The sequence below is a fragment of the Halyomorpha halys genome, unplaced genomic scaffold (genome assembly GCF_000696795.3).
Source record: "Halyomorpha halys isolate HHAL.00 unplaced genomic scaffold, Hhal_1.1 Scaffold473.1, whole genome shotgun sequence".
NCBI classification, from domain to species: domain Eukaryota; kingdom Metazoa; phylum Arthropoda; class Insecta; order Hemiptera; family Pentatomidae; genus Halyomorpha; species Halyomorpha halys.
The window spans coordinates 861,792-887,084 of NW_027113075.1; the positions used below are offsets into that span (position 1 = coordinate 861,792).

Genomic DNA, 25,293 nt, shown 5'->3' on the forward strand with positions numbered 1-25,293 from the left:
TTATATATTTTTTTTTTATTTTAGTTTAGATTTAAATCTAGAAACTTGTCCTTTTTTAAACTCAAAATATGACTATCTCAGAAAAAAAATTAAACTATATTGGACGGCGCGAGCACGAATGGCCAAAGTGCCTCCTATCTTGGTGTAATTAATAAAACAAGAAAAAACGGGACCGAGGTATATTGAAAAATTAAGAGTAAACTTTTCAATAATAGTTTATCCCGCAGGTAATGCAAGTTCTGTTGACTCGGAGATAGAAAAAAACGTGGATTATAGCAAGTAACCTTGATTGAACAAACATATGCCAATACATAAACATGCACACGCACATCGCAAAGAAAAAGCAAACAAATAAATTCCAAAAACCTCCAGCCAGCGAAACATCAATAGCTCACTGAACTACTTCATAATATGTAGGCAGCTTTTTAGTGCCTACCTTAATTACTAATTAAATGCCAAATACTCAAAAATAATAAGCAATATCGTATAATGAAAAGTAACTAACTATATTCCACTAAATATATAGGTTTTTGTTGAATTTGGTTTTATAGCAACCTGAAGATGGGGAATATTTCCCGAAACGTTGTTGCTAATTATATGAAATAAATTATTGCAGTTGAAAAAGGAAGAATTGTGTCATTCACCAAATCTAGTTTAATTCCAGAGACTCTTCCAGTAAAAGATCATTAAGTTTAGAACATTTATATCATATATTTTTGTTAATAGAAGTGTCTTATGAAGCAGAAATATTTAAATTAAAATCAACGATTTTATATTTCATTATTTAAACTTTTGGAAAGTTGACTTTGTTAAAGAAGGGAATACGGAATCGTGTAAGAAGATGGATGAATTACTGCCAAGTAAGAAATAAAGCTAATTTTTGTTTTTTACTTTATGTATGTTTTATTTGTTCTTTATTTTTAGGGAACTTTTCTGAGCGTTGTGTATATTGATATGATTTTTGGCACCTAAATGAATCGTTAATATTATGAAAATATAGTAATCATCGAGTCAAATTATATGATAAGAAATTATAAATAAACACCAATCAGACACTTATTATAATGAGATTGGAAAGTAATAGCAGAAAGTAAGGCGGTAGAACAATGGTAATCACGGTAGCAATTCAAACAGCTAACAACAGAGCCAGAACAAGCATAAATCACAACTGCTGCCAGGTCGAGTGGCCGGCAGAACAGAACAAAATTCTACCAGGATGGGCGGGATAAATCCGGGAGATATTCCGCATTGTCGGATTTATTTTTTATGGGCAACCAATTACTTTTATTGATTCTTTTTTTTTTCAATCGATTTTGTTTATCTTTCTGTTTAGTAGAGGTTATTGCATTTTACATTTTAAGCAATATTATTTTATTTTTTTAATTTAAAAAAAGTATAAATATATAAGTTATTCCCATAACAGTCTATAAATGGTTAAAAGCGAGAAAGTACTGATTCTCGATTCTGGATTTTAGGTCAGTCCCGGAAGACTAGTCTGAATAAAAACTGTTCTTTTATATAAAACTATTTTCTGAACATTAAAAGTATCACTGTGTATAATAAGAATGTTGAATAAAAGTTATTCGTCAATTTAAACATTAATTAATATTTTATAAACACCTTTAAAAATTATGGAAAATACTAAAAATGAGTTAAATACATACGATATATTACAAGTTTAAGCACTGGGACTAATTTTTAATTTAGTAAAATATAAAGTATGATAGACCCTTCATCACCTGCTGTGTCGGTAAATTTCAATATACCAGTCAAAAGTTGATATTATTTTTGTTTACTTATACCTCTAATTTTATGCATCTATTTACACAAAAATTTCATTTCAAAATTCATTTTAGTTTTTTGTTATCAATTTAAATAAGTATTGAATTTTCTCAAAAACTTAAAAGAGTATATGAGAGTTATACTTCAGTAATATTGAATACAAACCCTAATTATATTTCATAATTATTTTATTATAAACATGAAATAAAAAATAAAACAATTACAGGTCATATAATTTTCCGTAAAACAAAAATCAAGTTCATCTCCGTAATAACGAGACGTCAAAAATTAACAGTTTCATACATCTCATATACGGTAGAAAGATTAAACAGTACTCTCCTGCCAAAAATATCTAATATTTCACCAGCGACTGTAAGTATTGGACCTAGTATTAAAAAGACGCACATAATTTCACCTGTCCACTCATTCTATAACATATTCATTATGATCCATATTTTCATATCAAATCTACTGACAGGTAAAAACCAAAACGCGATTTCACATCTTTTCCAGGAGAATTCCTGACTGTTGTATGGTCTTGTTGTATGATCATTAATTTTATGTTAATTCATTTACAATGCACATATTTACAAATATATGTAATGAAATGGAATATGAAAATGTAATAAGTTAGATAAATGTGACAAGAGGTTTTCTATGTTAAAATGTTTCGAGGCCATCTAATTTTAGACGCCTCTGAAAATACATAGGAACCCATAAGTAAATAGATAGTAAGAAACAATTTGCAATTGAGTGGATATGTAGTTTATAATGGAAGGAAAGGTATCTAGGGCAAAATCAGCAGCTTATAGATAATTAAATAATTTTAATCATCAGCTTTTCTGGCTGAGGTTAATACGTTTATATTTTTCTGTCAAATCATTAGGTCACACCAAACTACGAAATTGGAGAAAAGATCTTACTCACTTACTTCCTTAACCACTTCTGAACAGTAAAGACAAATATTGTGAACTTACTTTTTTCCCCCAATTTAATTTTTAAAAACACCAATTATCTTTTATCATGATTTTTTCAAAACATGTAATAATTCAGTCTTTCAACAACATATAAAAAACAGTTTATCCGTTATATATAAATCCGGTACTAATTTCATTATCATTTCTTTTTTGTTACGAAAAATGTTTTAGGCAGCTGACAAATTAAAATATTGCGTTCCGAAGACTGCACGCAAAGGAGCATTTCATAATTACTGATGACATCATTTGCCCAGAAGCCTGGAGTGGGTTTCCGAATCGCCTTTCACCTCAGGTCCTAAAACATTGTTAGTGATACCTATGCGATATTTTATCGGGAACATTTCTTTCTAAAATTACTGAAATGAAATTTAAAAAATGGAAAATTATCGGTAAGGATATCTCTTTGATATATTTTAAAGCTGCTATATATCATAATGCTATATTTTTTCTTGAATAAAATAAACCTTTGGTGTCGCGACCTCGAATAGTCCAATAACTACAAGGACGAACATTTACTGTTTTGTTATATGTTCTAAGTAAAAATTAAAATTATTTTCTAACAGAAAATGCGCGCTAGCTGTTTAAAAAATACTGCCCTTCACATTACTCAAAAAAAAACAAAAACGGAATTTTGACAGAAATGTACAAAACAAAATAACAAAACAGAAACGTTTAATGGGTAAAATTTTTATTTCTGGATATAAGAAACTCAAGAAAAAAGTGAAATATGTACGTAGTAAATGGTTTTCTGTATATAAACAAAAATCTGTATATCACCGTGTTGTATTAGGTTTCCTATCAAAATTAAAGATGACATATGCCTCGATACACATCTTGTTATCTACCGAAATTACTAAGTTACATATTTAAGTTACTTTTAATGCATTAGGAGTTATTGGCTATAAACTTAAAAATATATGACGGCCAATTAGAAAAATCTAGAAAAGTAGGCCTTAGCACTTTCGGAGAATAGTAACTTTCTACTATCATGTTTTGCAAATCGTTTTACATTATAATCCATTAAGAAAGATTAGTTAAGAATTACTTCTAGGTTAACTTGCAATTTTACCGGCCTATGTAGGCACCTTGCCATAAATGCAACAAGGCTTCTCACTCCTGTGTATGTTTCTTTATGATAATTGTTAAGGTTATCTAGAACATAGCTCTCACAAAATTGTGTGTTATTTTTTCTTTTGTGAATTTGATATAGTTTTGTAAACTGTTTTTAAAGTAAAGTAATATACAGTAAAATAGGAAAGTTACAGTTTGTCACAAAGCAATATTTTTTTTTTATTAAAAGATTATTACATTATTTGTTGCAATATAAATAACCTTAGGTATTTTAATTTGTATAGTGTATCTTTTAAATATTGTACACGATTTTGGTATCTTGCAGCAAACATTGAAAATGAGTCATGTTTTGAGAAAAGTTCGATAAATCAGGACTATTGGAATTTACGGATCAATTAGAAGCACGTTAAATGCACCATGAAGTGGTTCCTCATGATTCTTTTAACGTAAAAAGCACTTACAAATAAATTAATTTACTTTCAATTATACCAGAATTAAAGACATTTTTAAACTAATGAACCTGGGAATGATTTTCAAATTGTTCTTCCTTCTAATTAAATTTATTTTTTAAACATTATTATTATTTATCTATTATAATGCTCTTACTCTTCTGTAAATAATAACAAAAAATAAAAGAATAATGATTAAAAAAAACTTACTTTATCATTGGTTTCTCTCTTAACGGTTTCTGATATACCTGAAAAATAAATAGAATGAGTATAATACAACTTATACAATAAAAAAACATAAAAGTACAGTTTATATTCATAGATTGAAAAGATTACACAAAATAATAAATTGAAGATAATAATATATAAAAGAAACAGGTTAAATCAATAAGTCATATTAGTTTTAAATTGAAAATCTCACTCACTTACTCCAAAAATGAAATAACTGAAAAATTATTTCTGATCTTGTACAGAGAAATTAAAATTATATGTACTTACAGAACTTTTTTGAAGTTATCTTGATAACCGCAAGTCATGATAACTTCACAAAAGTTGAGTACACAAACTTATTAAAAATAAATGTCATGTAATTTTATAAAACACTTATTTGGCCATAATAAAAGCAGGATGAATGAACAGAAAAAAAATTTGACAAAATCTTTTTTTTTTTAAATTAAATCCCCAAATTTAAGACAAGAGGAATCAGAGAACAAAAACAGCGTAAAAACGAGAAACTTATTTAGCAACACTTCATTGTCGTCAAATTGCATGTGGAAATAAATGAAGCTAAAAAACAATTTTGTACATTACCATAAAATTACGATTTTTTGTTTTTGAATACGTTAGTTCTTGATATTTCATATTGCCTTTTGTGAGTTTCAACTTTTTTTTTTCTCTCTCTCTCTCTCTCTCTTCCCTACCCCAATCAGTATTTTAATCGCGACTTTACCACCATTGAAACCATTAAATCACTAACCATATGTGTTCTTAACAAAAATGAGAAGAAAATAAGACCTCAGTGATACAGCTTTGCTAATTTTCCGAAAAATTGGGCTATTTTCGGCACTAAAATCACACCTAACAACAGGATGATCTTTAGAACTACAAAATGGGGGCCGATTTTTTATTTTTACTTTAGAAGTTCACAATTTTAAAAATTGGAGGCAAAATATGACAGTGGTTAGGAATCATTTAACAGAAATAAGAACATTTTTAGAATATGTTTTTGAAAATAATAGTCCATAGAGTAAATTCACAGCGCTCTTTTAAAACAGTGCAAAATTTCAGTTTCATAGGCAGGCACTTATGAGATATAGTGATCGATCAATATATGAGCCATTGCATGTAGATAACTCTAGTATTCTATTGTTTTGTCGTAATATACAATTTCACATATTCAAAAATTATTAAATTCCAATCAAAATGATAAAACATGCAATCAATAATAGGGACACTTAATTTAGTACTTCCTAATTACATAACTACATTATATTTTCACATTTCTTGAGGTTTCCATGTTCCATAGTAATGTACATCTTAGTAAAATCATAAAACTTAAAAAAAAAAATCTTATGATGAAAAATTCAAAACTACTTTCTCTCCTATAACAGCATTAATAAAATTTAATTTAATAAATACTATCAGACTAACCATTATTATATGTTGAACCATGAATTATATGTTTACATAATTCAAACATTAAAATCTATTTTATCTAATTTTTTTTTTTTTTTTTTAGCATGTCAGTAGTCACACGCCACTCTCATTTTACATCCATAACAAGCTATTATTATGTCAAAATAAAACCTTCATATCTTGAAAAGCGGTTGCTTTAAAATGTACATTTTTTTTTTTTAAATATAAAACTTTTTATTGAAACAGTACAGTCTACCACAATCAAAGGCAATAAGTATTAAGGCTGTTCATATGCCATATTATTGTTTCTTGTTATGTGTTGGTTATAGTGAAAGAAACAAGATTTATTGTATCAACTATAGTAATAATACTTTCCATAAAGGAGCATAAATCAAATCAGAAATAAAATAATCCCGGGTGAAACTCTCGGTAATAGTTATTTAGTTCATTGATGTATCGTTTAGAAATGTCCAGCCTCAAATATTTTATCTTGAGCACACTTCTCTATCTATAGCACTTAAAAGGCTATGGATATATAAGAACCTGTATCTATAGAGTCAACAAAGACAAATATAGCAGAGAAAAAGCTATTAGATAATAAGTAGTCTGTTAATACAATGTGATAGTCACACAATAATACTTTATTACAAATAATAATATATTCTTAGAACCCAACTGCAGGTGTATTCGTCAACTTGAACAAAAATGAATAATAAATAAAAAATTTCAACTAAAATAAAATTTGAAAAACAGAGGTGTAATTAACATTGTAACAAGCTGTATTAATTTAATAAAATAAACAACGTTGCTAAAAAATTTAGAATCACCCGATCTTCTGCGCAAAAATTGTCCCGAAATTATGCTTTAATATATCTGAAATTATCTATATAATATTGATTTTATCCATTAGTCCTCTTTCGTTATATATTATGCAATAAGATATTAATTTTTTCAATGTTATATTAAGTATCGTCAACTACATGAAAATGTTAAATAGAACCTGAATAAAATTGGACGGTTCAACATGAAATGAATTTTTTCAAAAATTAACATGGTTTTAAACTTTTGAATGGCAGTGTACATGAACTATAAAAGATAAAATAAGTTATATCTCAAAATAAAACATAAATAAATCCAATTATATTTTATAATAATTCTACTAAATATAAATCTAGTGAACGTGAGTTTGTACATTATTATATCATCTTTGTTCCGAGGAAGAAAGTTCGTAGGCCACAAGGCACGTCTGTTTAGATCACGTAAAGGCCCACGCAAGACTCGAGATGTGTTTCCAACCTTAATGAAAGGTTGTAGACGTTAATGTAGGAGAAAGAGTAATTAAATCGTGGCTATAAATATAAACCAAAAGCGAAAATTAGCTCCGTGATGCCGAAATCGACAGCTTGTATCAATCCGCGGGCGTGTTCCCGACCTTAAGATATCTGGACTGGTCTAACACGGAGCCTTTTGATATATCGGGACAGGTTCGGCAGTGGGTGGTGCATAATTATAAAAAGTAGACTCAAGAAAACATATTGCTTAGCATTTATTTCGGCTGATGTTTGGAAATTCCGGACACCGTAGAAACGCACCCAGTATTATATAAGATAAACAACCAGCAATTAATTATACCTGTCACTATTCAAATTACATTAAAATATAAGATACCGCATACCAAAACTTATAATTATGATTTTAAAGATTGAAATTAGAAAATCTTTGATTCACACATACGCGTTCGTTTAATGACAATTTAAAATTTTTTTTTCTATTTTAACAAATGTATTTAAATAATTTTAAAAAATTTCCTTAAAATGGCCATTGAATATACTAACTGAATTGTGAATTTGGCAACGGATAAAATGTAGACAATGATAATCAGGATGCGTTTAATAAATAAACACAAAAGGTTTGCCTGATTTAATGTGTACCGAAGTATCAGCCTACGTTGCAGCTGTTTTTCTGAAAGAACAGAAAGAAAAATATGCACATTATATGAAAAGATCAGTAAAAAAAAATTAAACATAAAGAAATACGAAAAGAAACAGTATAAAAGTAAAGGTAATGATTTTTCATAAAATGCACTATAGACATTTAAAAAAAAACAACATAAAATCTTCATTACTACTTTTTTACTTGACTGTTTCTACTCTTTGCTCTTTGGCAGTCACAGACATGACACTATCGTCAAACTGGTGATCCCTTCAGAAATCTATGTCTGAAAATATTACGTGGAACAAATCTAATTGTATAGCTCTGTTGTAATGCTACTCAACTTTGGAAAATGAAAATAGTCCGTGAGCCCATGCAAAAAACTCGACATTAACTGATGAAAACTTTGATAGCACTTTTATGAATCTTTTTATTGCATTGCCCACAAAGAAATGTGTCTACAAGTCAGATGTAGAATTTTCTAATGTTTTAGGTAATTTTAAAGACATGGAGCTTAGAATGAAAAATTAATTATTTTTAACATTTTGAAACAGCCACCGTTTTTGCAGGTAATATGATCTGACTTTTAGACTCTCATTTCTTTATTTGCAATGCAATAAAGATTAAAAAAGTGCTAACAATTCAATCTATCAATATTCATCAGGTAATGTCGATTTTTTTGCATGGGCTCTCGGACTTTAATTATACTACTGGATTTTTTTTTGGATTGAATATGCATAGTGACTAAATAAATTTTAGATAAAGTGTAATAAACTATAGTCATGGTCCACATTTCAATATTGTGCGTCAGTGTAACCTGTAACACCCATGTCAAATCCAAAAAAAATATATATTTTTTTTTATTCAAATTATTTTGTTTTGTTAATAAGGTAAAAAAAATACTTGGAGCCTTACTCACATTGAAGGGTTAATTTTTTATTTATTTCGTTTTTATCCATATGTGTAAAGGCAAATACATAGAAAAACATTCTTCATAGAATCTGACAATTAGATCTCATATTATAATTTAAATCTAATTTATCTTGAATATTCTCCAGAAAAACATTAATATCTTTTGTAAACATGGTAATTTATCTTCATATTTTGACCCTTCATCAAAAAATTCATTTATTTTTTCTTGATTCATTATAATACCACTTTAGTGTATTATACCACATTAGTTATAGTTTACTTTTTTATATAGAATTATTTTACTGAAGATTTCACTAGCAATTACATTAGCCTTAAATTTAAAATTATTTTCATTTATGACATTATTGAACATTAAATTTTAACTACCCTCCTTTTGTTTTATCTCTTTTTCATAAATCGCTAAAGTATTTTGAAAACAATTGAATTCTTGGTCACGTAGGGTTATCTTAATGTTGTTATGTTTTCCTATATCACATATTAATTATAAATGTCATTATTATTCTTTATCAATTTATAATTATTATATCTTCCAAAAATTATTAACTTATATTTACATTTTTTTTAAAATAGTCTAATAGGGCTTTAATAACTTTTTGCTTACTTTTGCAGGGTTTTTCCCTCAATGGGTAGCCTGGCTAAGTCAGACCGTCCCTCCACTTCTCTCTGTCCCACCAGTCTTCCTTCCCAAGTCCCCTGCTGGCCATGTCCTCCTCCACGCAGTCCTTACACCGGGTTTGGGGTCTTCCTCTCACCCGTCTTCCTAGTTGTTCCCATTGCAGACGTCTCTTCGGCCACCTACGTTCTGGCATCCGCTGACAGTGCCCATACCATTGCAGCTTGCTCCTTCCTATCCTCTCCGAAACTGCTTCGGTCACCCTTAGCCTGCTCCTAATATTCTCATTCTTGACTCAATCCAGGCGGGTAATCCTTACCCATCTCCTCTAGAAATCCATCTCTGCTGCTTGTAGTTTGGAGTAGAGTCCTGGGTTAAGTGTCTATGTTTCTGCGGCGTAGTTAAGTGAGGGATCAACAATACTTATAAAAATTTGCCTTGCGTTGTCCGTTGAGATGACCGTATTCCAGAAGAGTGGGTAAAACATTCTAGTCAACCTTCTTGCAAGACCAACTCTCCTTCTAGCCTCTGGTTCCGACTCACCGTTCCCATCTATTGTCGACCCCAGGTATTAGAACGAGTCTACCTTCTTTCATACAGTTCCATTAATCTGAAGGTCCTGGACCTCTTTACAGTTTACTGGCAAATATTCGGTCTTATCAAACTTTGTTTGTAGACCCCACAGGCTGTATTCTTCCAGGCCATCTCTGCTACATGTGACCACTGCTTGTTCGTCGGCAAAGAAAACAGCAGAAGTCCGTTGATGTCAATGCCTTTCCCTTCCCTTTGCGCGCTCCAATCATTTACTACCTGCTGTAAATAAATTTTAAATAGGGTTGGGGACATACTAAATCCCTGCTTAAGACCCTTAGATGCAGAAAAAGGCTCAGGCAAGTAAGAGCCAAGCTTCACTCTGTACACGTCTTCTCTGTACAGACTCCTCACTGCATTATTAAGGCAATACTAATACCCGCACTTTTATACTAATTCACACACATCTTAAGCCTTGACACACTGTCATAAGCTTGTTCTAGGTCTATAAAAGCTAATTTTACTGATCTTCCTTTTTCCATTTGTTTTTCTATGAGCTGCCTTAGGACAAATATGCTGTCCATACAAGACTTGGCTGTAGTGAAGCCAAACTGTTCCTCCAGGGTAACAAACGCCTCTTCTAATTTACCCTTCAGAATACTTGCAATTACCCTTGGTATGGAACTATGGACACAGATGCCTCTACAATTTCGGCATTCATTCCTGCCACCTTTCTTGTATATAGATGTAAGAAATCCTGTCTTAAGATCTTGTGGTAGCTTTTGCCCTTACAATATGGGGTTTAATAGCTTTGTTGGAGCCTTTAACAATCTTGTTCCTTCTGCCTTTAACAGCTCTACCGAAATATCTCCAGGTACCGCAGCTTTTCCACATTCGCCATTTCTGAGTGCAACAAGAAATTCATCCTCTTGCACAGTAACCTTACCTTGTGCATGCTCCTCAGGTAGATATGTACCGGATCATTCTGGCCTTGTTTCAATGAGCAGATTTTTGTAATGGTTCGCCCAGGTCTTTCCACTTATTAAAGGAATCAGATTACTATATACCTTGTTATTTCTATTATATATAGTTAAAAAACTTGGTTTGTTTTAATTTAATTAGTTTTAGTTGTTTGAGTAAGAGGGTAATGGTTAAAGTAAACCTTGTTAATTCCGCTGAGGTTTTGATTATTCTAAGAAAATGTTTTAAGCAAATTAATGTAAAGTTTTTGGACCTTGGACCTTAAGCTAAGAACATTTTTAAACATTTTAAATTATAATTGTCAATCCAAGGAATATAACGGAACGTTTTAGTATGTTTACTCCTTTACTACTGCTTTTTCAGTATTACAACAAATTAATTGTATTAGCAAATGCTGGACAAATAACACTGCAAAAACATGTCTGAATCCGTGTGGACAGTCAAGAAATATTGTTATCGAAGTTTTGACCTTTAGAACGTTTCAAAATCGATAAAAGCAAAAGAAAATGGATTTGTACGAAAAAGAAAAAAAAAACGGTGAAGGCGTTCATGAATATTCCTACCATGCGATCAGACAAAGTGGCCCACATCGTCATTCGTATCGCTCCCAAAGATATGAAAGCCGTACATAATGCCCTGTAGGACGCTCGGTAATTAATTATTAATAAGTCATCGGCTAAGTAGGGCCCAACTGTCTAGTCTTAATCTAACTTTTAAGTAGATGATTGTCTCTAAATTATGGCAATTCAAAGTAGAAGTAAAAAAATTTTAACTCCCTAGATTTTTTTAATGTATCTTAATACTACCACGTTACTGATACCAATCAAATTTTCTTTTGTTATTTCTCAATTTTTCTTCTGTTATTATCGTCGTCCTCGATTTCTAATGTCCACTTTCTATTCTTCAGGTGACTGAGCTGTTCGATTAATTTTAGATTATGTAACATTTCGTTCAGAGTTACGAAAAATGTGAAGTTCCGATAAAAGGAAAAATAATAAGGCGGAGTTATTAATATAAATAACCAGCCAAAGTCCAATACATCCCCCGAAGCTAGATTAAGTTAATCAACCTTTATTAATGATTCTGTTGCTCATTTTGTGTCTCGTTCATAAGAAAGGAGAAGCTTTGAGTTCGAGTTTTTAAAAAAGTAAAAGAAATCAAGCTTAAAAAAAATTGAATGGGAGGATGGGCGTCGAATTTCAATTTAAGTGTTTGAGTGAGTATCTATAATCTTTTTTTAAACAGAGAAACTCTCTCAAATTTATTTAATTAAAATTCGACCCTCATCCTCACAATATATATTTTATTTATGAATGAATAAATAAATATTAAAAAATCATGGTTGTCCCTTATTTTACACAATAATAGATTTCAAAAGCAACAGAGGGCCATTTAAAGTTTAATAAGCATTAATGTTTAAAAAATATTATAAATTTAAAAATATACAGATACTGACATAATTCATATTCGTGCAAACTGTAAAAAAGCCAAAACTATTTTTGATTTTATTAATTCTACAATTTATGTTCATACTATGCATTTTAACATTTCTAATCTAGGCGCTTCTGTCAACTTTATAGGAAGACAAAGTTATGACGAAATATGGGATTTTCTTAAATATTCTATTTTGGACCCTGGAAAAGGACCCTACTTCTCACACTGGAAATTATTTAGTAATAAAAGAAAACAGCTTGGATGCTTACTCTAGGAATAAGGCAGGTAGCTTGAACGGAATACCTGTCCCAGTCAAAGGTCATACTCGCCATGGTTCACATGGTGTTGACTGAATCGAGGTATAAGACTAGGTTTTGGAAAATTAAGCAGCACGTGAAAACTGAAAAAACGTGAAAAACTCTAAAAACACATTCAGTCTGTTTCTCTTTTTCAATTAACAGAATTCGACAATAAATAACATTTAAAAATGTATATTTTAATATTGTCACATAAAATCCATATTTTGAAAAACTCTTAGATATATAAGTCGATATTTTTAATAATACAATTATTTAAAAAACTTAGATTAAAAAAACTTTTTTCAATAATTTATTTATTGTTATTTACAACTGTATAAAAATATATACAACAAGTAAATTTTCTGTTACTGATAAAATTATATAATACAAACATGTGGAGAATTCCAATAACATTTCTACAGAAGAAGATCTCGAGGCCATCTTCTTTTTATACGCTTTGGAGGATTATCAAGTAATGAAGGAGAAGCAAGGTCAGAAACAAAAAAAAAAAAAATGGAATAATAAAAATAATAATTGCTGGAGTTAAATAACAAGCAGTCGTACAATAACATGAATAGTAGGCAATTGTGGGAACATAAATTTTACCAAATTGGCAAATTGTTCAAAGTTAAGATGTTTCCTTAGTATTTGAATCCTGTATGGGCAAGAGGCCTAGGGTCTTGAATCTAGAGATTTCTTCACGAATTCATTTAAAATTTATTTCCAATAAATTACAAGTTTCAAAGGAAAATAAATTGTATTATATGCAATGTTTTAGCTTAAAACCTAAACTGGCACCGAATAAATAAATAATTTAACAGTTTTCTTTTAAATTTAATTGAACAGAGTAAATCCAAACTTAAATTGAAGGATAGCATTTCGCTGTACTACGTTTTAAGTAACAAGTTGGTTTTGGTCCAAACCTGCTCATTGTTTGGGCTACCTGTGCGAACTACACAACCGATTTTTGATTCGTGTTTCAATTCGCTCAATAATATCTTGTAAATAATGACTACGGAAATAACCATCTCCCACTCACTTATTCGTACTAAGAAACGGGATGTTAATGCAAATCTTATTAAACATATTAGTAGGTTGTTAGTGTCTATAAAAAGTAATTAAACTAGGTATAATATTCAGGTTTGATTATAAACTTTACGAACTTGTAAACTTTATAAACTAACTTTGATTATAAATATATCGGTAAATTGCTTATGAGATATCACAGTCCTAATCTTAGTAACATTTGTAAGTAATTGTAATTTAGGTGTAAATTACATAAGTGGTTGAAGCACCTCAAAATAAAAATAATAATTTCTTCTGAATTATTAGCTGTACCGTTAATTACGATGTCTATGGTGCAGTTGGCGTGCCTATAATACAACGTCGTTTTTCAAGTTCAAAACGTTATGGCGGGCTTGAAAAAGGCGCAAGACAATTGCTAGAGGTTTCACAAATTCGCTTAAAGTTTGCCTTATCAGTGTCAACAGTCGGGTTTGCATCATTTCTTTTTCCCGTTCGTGTGAGATTTTCTTTCGTAACTCGAACCCTCATGGGTTGTGAAGTGTTCGTGTGAACCATTTTTCGTTATAATTAATATTATTCAGAAATGGACCCCGATTAAAGATTACAGAAAATATTATTTCATGATTTTGGTACCCATGGGGTGATTATTGTACACAAGCTTCTTTACTCAAATTGACCATGTTTTCACTCTTTTTATCGGACAGTAGTATAGCGAAATACCTTGTGTCTACAAAAAGAAATTAGGAGGACGTTCTTAGAGGAATAATATCGAACAAAAGAGACTTCAAAATACAAGAGAAGAAGCTGTTCAAGTAAGTTCATAAAAAATGATCGTGAAATTGTTCCTGGAGATGTTCCTGGGGTAGCCCAAACATTTTTATATTGTTTTCGAGGTAGGACCCACATTGTGTTTCTGGGTTACCAACAACATTGAAAAATAAATATTTTTTCAACCAAGGAAATGTGTTTTATGTACCCAATTACAGTTTTCTTTAACAGGTTAGCAAATTCATTTTTCCAAAGGTATTTAAAAGGGCTTTTAAACCGAGAAATCCAATTAGTAACATTTTCATAGTAACAGTTAGGCTGTATTGTTGAAAAAAATTCAGAACTTTTTTTTCCCTACGTCTTGAAACCATCTAGAACCTCTAAGGAGTGAAAAGCATGGGTGACAATGGTATAACAATATTTATATCTTGGAATCCATGATAAAAAAAAAAGGACCCATATTGTTAAAATGGGGTCAAAATGGAACAAAAGAAAAATTATTATTACAAGAGTACAAACATATATTAGGTTTAAGAATAAAAAAAACATGAAAAACAGTACCACAGTCACCTAACTCTAAGGTAACAAATATTTTTTTTTTAGCTTTTCTTTGACCTTTGTTTTTACTGAAAAAACTTTTACAGATTTTTTACTTTTTAATAAACGTGGATTTATTCTGAATTCAATTTTATATACACTCAGTTTGAATCAAAATAGAAGTTATTTTCTAGTGGATTTTGAAATAAAATGTTAAGTGTAATGATAAAAAATGATGTTGTGTATCAATGGGAAGAGTATATAGATTATTTAATACCTTCCAGCATTGAAAATAAATAGATGCAGGAGTAGTCCACAGATGTTATAGAACGCGCTGTTTAGTTTATCGACATACAATTTAGGCATTTAGCCACCTAGTATCGAGAAATAAAATAAAAAAACACTGAGTCTATTGATAGGAAAGTTTTTTTTATTTATTTATTGCTATTTACAACTGCATATTATAATACATTTAGTAAATCTGATCTCGGTTAATTTGGAGTGTTACAGGCGTGTAGAGAAACTACCCATTGGCAACACTCTAATGACGTTTTACATTAGCAGGTCTCGTGGCCATCTTCTTTTCAGGCACCTCGGAGGATTGTCAGGAAGGGAAGAGGATGCAAGGTTAGAATCTAGGGTGTGATATCTGGTGGTCAGAGTGATATCTGGTTCGGGCTAGATTCGTTACATAGGGAACATTACGGTCTTTATGTATGATTTTATTTGTGACAAAGTAAGGAGCATTGAGGATTTTACAAAGGATTTTGGATTGCAATGATTGGATACGAGAGGAATTCGAAGGTTTAGTGGAGCCCAAAGCTCAACTCCGTATGTCTAGATTGGTCTTATTACCGTCATGTAGATCAGTCTTTTGTAATGAATTGGAAGTTTAGACCGTTTCTCCAGTAAGTGCTGTAAAAGTCGAAATCGACGTGCAGTTTCCACAAGGAACACCAGCGGACTGAATAATCTATCGATGAGAAAGTATGTAGAAGGTAGGAATTTACGGAGTTTGTAAAGCAGTCCCGGGCTACAGACTCGATCAAAAGCCTAACTTTTCTTCTACATCGAAAAAGACTTCCGAGCAGTACATTCCGTGCTCCAAAGAAGACGAGACTACGTCCACCACACGCTGACATTGCTGGACGTGACATGTTCGCAATCCAAACTGGTGATCAGGAATTATATTATTGGAATCTATGATGGGGTATAGGCGTTTTAAAATGAGTTTTTCGAGGATTTTGGCCATGATTGGTAATAGAGAGATAGGACGGTAGGAAGATGGGAATTCTGGCGGCTTTTGGGGCTAAGGTATCATTTTAACTATTGATAATTTCCATGGGTCAGGAAAATATGTGGAACGGAGTACGGCGTTATATATTTAGGTAAGGAATAGGATGGCTTTCCGAGGAAGAAGTTTTAGGTTGTGGGATGTTATTAGGTCGTGTCCAGGAGCTTCGCGGGTAGGTAATCTTTGAATGATTCTAGATATCTCTGAAGGATGAAATGCTTTAGGTGGAAGGGACATTTGGAGCGGAATAATTAGTTCTGCTTCAATACATTCAATGTGAATTGGGTTAAGGATATCAGGATGTGGAATAAAGGTTTTAGAAAGGTGTTGTCCGAATGTTTGTGATTTTTCTTCATCAGTTCTGGTCCAGGTTTGGGATTCGGTGAGAAGTGGGTGGTTAAAATCTTTGAAATTCAACAGTTTTTTGGTGGTCCTCCATGATGATTTGTCAATAGTTGTAAGATTTTCAGTAAAGTTAATTAAATTTTGTATTTTCTATTTTCTGATTTCTACTTTTAGTTTGTAAGTCAATTTGGTGTAATACGTTTTGTCAGTTGGATATCTGGTCCTATGCCACTTCGATCTGGCTCTGCGTTTTTCCCTTCATAAGATACGAATATTCCGTGGCAGGTTATTTTGTTTATTGTTATTAATTCTATTAGCCCATGTGTTGTCAGTTATACTTGTTTTTATTGACGATGTGAGTTTTTCAATAGCTTCATCAATGCCTTGTTTTGTCTTCAGTCGAATGTTTAATTCCAGTTTAGTATCCAGTTCACACTTAAATTTGTCCCAGTCAACTCTTTCTGTTATCAATGAAGGGCGAAGGGCTTTGTTACAAAGGATGAATGTAAAAAAAGCAGAACTGGACTATGATCTGATGATGGTCGTCCAGGGATTCAACAGTGGTTTGAGAGGTAGAAATCTGGGAGGTGATAAATATATCAAGGATATCAGGCCGCTTTTTGAGGGATGTAGGCCAATAAGTCGGATTTTTGGGAGAGAGAATGGAATAGGTATTGGAGGTGGAAACACGGGATAGGATGTTACTACGGGAGTTGGATGAGCGGCATCCCCATCGTTGGTCCTTAGCATTATAGTCTCCTCCAGCAATGAAGCGCGGTCCGAGGATTCAGAATAAGGAATCAAGGAGGTTATAAGAAAGGTTAATGATGAGGGAAAGAGTAAATAAGCAGTAAATAACTGTTAACTAAACGAAACTTTTAATAGAAAAAAGATCTGGTAAGATTGACACATATGGAATACAGCAAATTAAAACAGTAAAGGAAGGTTATTCAACATGGAGATGTAGTCACAGTTGTATGGAAGTTGCTGAGGTTGCTCCAACAGTTATTACCAGGAGGACAGTATATAGCTGAAAAGGTAACAAGGAAAGGGCGAGTTGAAATGGTAACCGAGGTTGATTGAATTCCATCAGTTGGATTGGAAGGAATAAATGATTGGGATAAGGATTTGTGGATAAGGATACAAGAACCAGCATGGGTAACACTTCCCATGCTGGATGGTCTGATCTATAAGCGATGTAGTCACATATGTAAAAGGATGTCCTTTGTGTGAGATGAGTTTCAGTCAGTATTGCTATGTCAATGTGTTTATCATATAGGAATAAAATCAAAGAAATAGTGGCATTGGATTGCGGTGTCCAGCAGTCTCTAGATTGAGATTGTGCCACCAGACTGATACGAAAAGATGCGGCAAAAACTCCTGGGCCTAGAGGTGCCAAAAATTTAAATCCGGATCTGTAGACAAAACTATTTTTCCTCTTTAAACTATAAGCAAACTTCATATTTTTAAGTGATTGAATAGTTTACAAAATTCACTTTTATCGTGCATAATATTAAACAATCTCCTGCCATGATCCGCCTCTGGATATTACATATGGTTTGTTTTTACTGGAGGAATTTGGACTGTAATATCATGTACTTAAACGTATGCATTAGATGTTTTGTAGGGAGAGATTTTAGTGATATGATGTTGAGAGCAGATGGTCCAAATGAACTATAGAGACATGATGGATAGCTAGATGAAAAACATTCCTCAGACTACATCCTTCAGAAATTTCTTCCTAAGACGACTGAGCCATAATCTCCACCAAACATCCATACTTGTTAGTATTTTACATAGGCCTTAAATTAAAATAAATTTAAGATGTTAGATACAATCTAAACTGTGCAGCGAAATTAAAAAAGATTTTAGTTGAAAATTTTTTTTTTTATTCATATTCATATTTTTGCTATAAACAAATCGTTTGATGTTATTAAAAATATTATTTATTTTTTTCACAATTTCTTGGTACACTATGAAAAAATGGTCAGGAAGTGCTTCATTAGAATACTTACTTTCATTTATTATCCAACTATATGTATTGAAACGAATCTCCTATTTTAAGTATTGGTTAACTAATTGATAATAAAAAAAACATTTAAAAAAAAAATAAAATAAAGGTTCATCTGACGCACAGGTTTAATGTTGATACCACAAATCTCCCATACTATAATACTACAAATCTCCTATACTATAATATCTATCTACACTGACCATCAAAACACAAGTAAACAGAAAAAAAAAAGCTACTACCCTTTTGCATCTAATTCTAGTAGCAGGAGTTTAATCCTTCTATTGCTTTACAACATATTTCCGAACACAAGTTTTTCGAACCCTCTACACAAGTTTATAACCCTCCTTGGTTTGGTTGAATAATATTCATCTAAAGGAAAATTTAATGTAATTTCAAATATGAACTTGTTATTTTATTAAATCCGTGTATTAAGTATTTATTTCTACTTTTGTGAGAAAACCGTGCATTAAAAAATATATTTAATTAAATGTATCTTTATTTTCAATTAAACTCGACCTAATTATGGGTTTGTTTTCGGTGTTCTAGTCAAAGAAAAGGGTTACTTGTCAGATTAAAAATCAGTTTCACTGTTATTTACATAAATTAAAACATCACATAAAGTGTTTTTTAGTATGGGTAAATGCATATACAAAAGGAGGTTATCAGTTTTTATTCTTCGGTCAGTTTTTCGATGAATACCTTCTTTTTTGCTTCTAACCCTTCTTGAAGAACTGCTGAGTCATCGCCACAGAAAAAAAATAAAGTGACGGTGTCCGCTCCATTGCTTCTTGCGTTTTCAATTTGAAATACCTCCACGGCATCATAAACAGGAAAGTGATAGAAATATTTATAAAAATTTAATTATTTGTAATAAGAAAAAACAACAAATATAATAATGACAATCCTGATATCATTTTTTTCTTATTCTTGTTTAAATATCATGGTATTGAAAAAAAAAATAAAGAAGTAACCACATTACATTTCTTGTAACATAGAGAAGTGTCACATTACGGATTTAATTAATCCGTAGATAGCAACAGAGTAGATCTCTCATCCAGTTCCTTATCAGCCTCTTTAAGTGGTAGGGTGCATCGCTCATGGACCCATCGAGTATTAGTATATTCTTAGTCACATTTAAATTATTATGGAAACGAAGGTAAATAGTCCTTATGCGTTGTTCGATTGTAAGCCCAGTATCTAGTATTTCGTTGTTTAAATATGATAGTACTTTAACAGCTTTTTATTTTCTTATATTTTTAAATCAAACTTTTTTAGTTGATAATTGTAATCGAAAAAATCATAATGATAAAAAAAAAAACTAATTGTTTGGAAATAACTTGAACCAAAGCAAATCAAACACATGGGCAGCATTGTTTCTGCTAAAATCCACTCCCCCCCCCCCAAAAAAAAAAGACAATACTTCTTTAAAAAAATAAATAAAACGTGTTCATAGATTCAATTCATAACAGCCTAGCTGTGTGAAAAATAATACCATATTTTAGAAATAAATGCAGGTTACTTGACCCATTTTATGGAAATTTTTATATACTATTTTATTTTTCTCAGCTATGGTCATTTTTTTACACAATCAAACTATCATAATTGTTTTTTTATTTAAGCAGGTATTACTTTGCTTGTTGTTTTCCGCCCGGATGTTACCCTTGTGATAGGGTTACTTTGGCCCAAGGCGATTTTATCTGTTTTAAGTAATTTCAACTTCGCTGAGCCAAGTAAACAATGTAGTTCATAAGACCTGTATTCTACTATGCTTCTAGACAAATTCCTGGAGGGTAATTGGCATTGTAACATCTATGTTGAAGTGAAACCTTATTTATTTGACTTTTGTTGAATCTTCCACAAATCCAAACAATACAAAAACAATTTGATTTGGGGCAGTTATAATAAGAAGAATTTGGTCAAAACATGCTCAAAATAGGTCTAACTTTTGAGGTCAAATTACATACTTTAATAATAATTGTTTTGTTTTTTTGTTTATAATTTTAAAAAATAATAATCTAAAATGTAGCCATATCTCTGACTAAAGTAATATATTGTGAATTTGAAAACGTATGTAATCAATTTGTAACGGGAATATCAACAATGGGTACGATAGTGAATAGTTTGCAAGATTGAAAATCAAGTTCCTGCACAAGGGAAGGACCGTTCGACTCATAACTGAACTGATTTCCAAAATTTTACTTCTTCTGGTGAATCGAATTTTGAAAATGACTTTCCATTTGATTCTTTTTGTCCCCTCCTCTTTTTTTTTTTAACACATAAATTTTAATGGAAAACAACTACAATCCCCCAACCTCAAAGATTTCTAGGCGAAAACTTAAAAATAAATAAAATAAAATCATTACAAAAATAGATTGCATTAAATTTTAATAAATAATAATAAAACAATATAAATATTTGGTAACCGTTTTTAATCCACGCTGATGTTCTTCAATTTTCCAAAAGTAAAATAAAAGTTCTTAAGCAAGCTAACTATTTTTTTTTTTTTTTTAATCGACTCTAGAATTTAGATTTTCTCGTTTTCGGTGTTCTATATTATAATAATGTACCTGAACTAAATATTATTTTTATAAAATGGATTAAAACAAAAATCAAACAACTTTGGGCCAAGTAGTAGTCCTTGATAAAAATTAAGAAATACAAAACAATTTGTAATAAAAAAGACAAAATCATTCTGAATACTGATAAAAATTTCAGGGGCAGATAGACGGTAGAAGAAGCAATGGGCTTCGAAATTGCTCCAAATTCATAGGATATGCTGCTAAATTAGACAATCGGCCGACTTCAGGTAGTGTCGGGAATCATTAAATCCTGCTTATCTCTTAATGGTCGACTCGTGAACTACTTGGTAAGCATTGTTACTTACTTGGTACTGTAGCCTACCCGAAACTTATGTTGCTAGATTGAAAATTGATTTTTTAAAATAAAAAGAAATTCAATTTTATATAACCTTACCAGAGAAGGACGCCAAAACAAAGGTAACCCATTTTACGGTACATAAAGAGGAAAATCAATCGAACCATTACTAGAGGTATAACTTTGACTGGAATATAGGAATGTTTAGTTAACTTTAGAAGAAAAAAATTAAACCTTCAATTTCGATATGATGTAAATATAATACATATACATATACATATACATATTATGAATACGTTGTAAAGTACAGAATTACAATTTTTTGATGGGAAAAGGTTTTAAGTTAGATTATTTTTCGAATATTGTCGGAGGATTAATTTAATTTCCAAATTACGACATAAGCCATGGCATGTTATAGAATTCAGCAAAAGCGAGTTTACCATGTAGTTAAATAGTACCTAGTATTCAATATAGTAGTATTCAATTTCATGTTGATATCAAATGTGAATATAAAAATATATAAAGAAAAAAATATACTGCATTGAGGTTAAGTTGAAGGTCATAGAATATTAACATGCAGAGGATTTATTTTTCAACAGTTAGAGGAAACCCTTGAAGGGATGTACACAATAATATCGGATTTAATTAAATTAAGATGATGTATTAAGTCTAAAAGTATCAATTGTTATATAAAGGAAAATAAGATATATTTCAACTAACATAAATCAGTAACTATTATTAAATCATATTTCTTTTGTGTTTAAATGAGTCGATATTAACATCGTATCTCAATTCTTTACGGCAATTTCTAACGAATAATGAAGGGAATAAGTAAAGAATTCATGAAACAGCTAATATGAAGAGATAAATTCATATCACAGATCGTTTAAAAAAAGAATATAAAAGAAAAAAGTCACATGCCTATATATAATTTATTTATTTTATTTCTATGAGAGTGATGTTAATAATTTACATATTAATAATAGTTCTATAGTTATAATTAAAGTTAAATGAAACCAAATTAAATTGAAAAAAAGAAAGAAGAAGAATATATCAGATCACATTTTTGAAATTTAATTTTATTATATTTATAATCATTGTTCATGAAGATAATATTTATAAGATTATAATTATAATATTTATAAGATTATAATTATAATATTTATAAGATTATAATTATAATATTTATAAGATTATAATTATAATATTTAGAAGATTATAATTATAATTTGTGTCTAAGAGTTAAAATATTGAACTCTTCACTTTTTTCAAGGAACATATCTCATTACTTTTAATTTCTTTATTTATTAAATTTTCTAAACTCAGATTTTTTATTATTAATATTGTTATAAAAAAATGAATTTTTGTCCATTTGTAAATTCCTGTTATTATTACAAAAAATGTAATAACAATAAATATAAATACGAAACATAAAATAGCTAGTTATAAATAGCTTCAGAATACAAAATACCTAGTTAAATATATTTATTAGAACAGACTTGGGAATTGTCAGCAGTACTACGTTTTTTTAATGACACCTCGATGTGCTTGCAGATAAGTGATCGGATTTGGTTGCTTGAAAATATTATGTATTTTCGCAAATTAATTCCTCTTCTTCATACTGAATGAATAATGTTACTGTCCGTTAAGACTTCATTTCGCCATTTTACTGATTGCTCTGAACAACAAGAAAACACGGCGTTTTGGCAGGATAAATAGTCGAGATTAATTATGTAAAACAGCGGTTCCCAAAGTGGGTGCCGCAAGAGAAAGCCACTTTCTCAACATACTACAAAAGAAAAAAAATAATAATAACAAAACAGCAAGTGTTCATTTCATTCTAGCATGTAATTAATAATATTTTTAAAATTGGTTTCCAACATACTCAACTGATGTAAAAATAATTGTGGCTCCATTTTTATATTTTGTAGCTCAACAACGGTGCCATGAATTTGTTTTTTGCCCGATAAGGGTGCTGCGGCGAAAAAAAGTTTGGAATCCGCTAATATGAAGAATGATAGTTATTATAAAAATCATTACAACTAATTGAATCACTGTATTAGCCTACAAGAAAAGAAATATCCTATGAAAAAAAATTTACTTTGCACTTAACGAAAAAAATTTGTATCCACCAAATGGTATGTGTAATCACTTGGAAATATAAACATAAGACATACAGTAACTATTATTAATAAAAAAAAAAATTTTCCAACTTTTTTCCAAGAATGACCCCCAGCAGACCTACTACATCTTGAGGCATATCTGTTCTATTGTACAACGGTCTCTCAACAAGTATTTCCTAATCGTGTATTTGATTTATTTAAGTATATTCCTTATTTTTTTATGATTAAAAATTATTTTATCATATTGATTATAATTGGAAATTCTTAAATAGGTTGCATTCAATTCGAATTTCACAATTTGTTGCCATTTTTAATAACATATATGTTGTTGCAGTCAATTCTTTGTGCATTTTAATCTTTTATAAAATGACTCACCTAATATAAAATCTGTTCCTAAATGTATTTAGTGCTTTTAAAGTTTTTTATCACCTTTGTTCGTTCAATCAAAATTATTCCGTGCTTACTTATAATACTACAGTTGAATAGAAGTCATTAATTATATGGGATATCCAACCTGTCTGCGAATCGATTGCTCCAGACATTTATAATTGTAGCGCTATCAATAATAAAATAAATTATACAACTTAGCAATTGCCCAATAAATCGCTATCATTAAAAGTTAATATGGTGTCTCTTGAACACTGCAGAAGAAACCAAGAGGTCGCACAAGATAATTTTAAATTTTAAATAATATAAGAAATTCAAATCATATCTTATAAAGAAAAAAAAATATAATGACATATTCTGTTTGATAATGGCCGTTCAAGACCAGCGATTGCCCAAAATAAAATATTTTAAGTTATCAAGCAAAAAAAAATTGAGACAAACTGGAATACCAAAAAAAAAACCAGTAAACGTGATGCCGATCTAATGAATTTACAACATTATATTACTAAGTTTGGAAACCTGGAGAATGAATCATCTGCTACGTTAAAGGAACACCATATCTGGGTATCAGTAGGATTTAGTGGTCTGGACCGCCGGTAATTGTCTAGGCCACTTTTAATTTGATAAGGCGCTACAGGTTTGAAGGACTGGGCTCTGGTTGAGCAATCCTCAAACTGAACTTTTTAGACATCTGTTTCGAGAAAAGAATTTTTTTTTTTCAAGAAGAATACAAATAAAGTCTTAGCACTTTGCGTTGAAGTTAATTCAAATACATACAGAAGTCTCTCTCGAATCCGAACTAATTAAAACCAAGGAGATTCGGATATGCGAAAAATTCGGATTACTGATCAGAAATAAAAGGTCTCTTCACAAATAACAAAAAGATTTAAAAACCAAAATTATAAACATATAAATATTTTTAAAACAATCAATAATCATTTTCCAGAAAATATTTTCTAGTGAAACAATCTGAAATTTTTGTTTGTTTAGAACCTGAAACCATATTTTTCAAGATCTTTTACCTCAGTTATAGAAACTGAAAGATAAAATAAGAAAAAAAACTACATTAAATATATTTTCCTAATATAATATTTCCAAAGTAATTTAAAAATTATGCATCTTAGCACTACATAATTTTCTTCTGTTCATTGGATGCATTTGTTAAAACATGGTACAAGTTCGTATACAAAAATTAACGCTTCAAGGCTAAAAATGAAATAGAGCTGAATAATCTCTTCTTTTTAGACTGCTGTGTTTGTATTGACGATGAAACATGATCTGTCCCTTA

General features: G+C 30.5%; 1 protein-coding gene across 1 annotated transcript in view; it reads right to left on the minus strand.

Moving 5' to 3' along the window:
- Window positions 1-25,293, minus strand: part of LOC106683223 (bcl-2-related ovarian killer protein homolog A) — a 102,050-nt gene that overhangs the window by 48,733 nt on the left and 28,024 nt on the right. The window contains exon 2 of the mRNA XM_014424557.3: window positions 4,490-4,527. The gene's annotated coding sequence lies outside the window, so the exon portion shown is untranslated. The remainder of the gene's footprint in view (window positions 1-4,489; window positions 4,528-25,293) is intronic.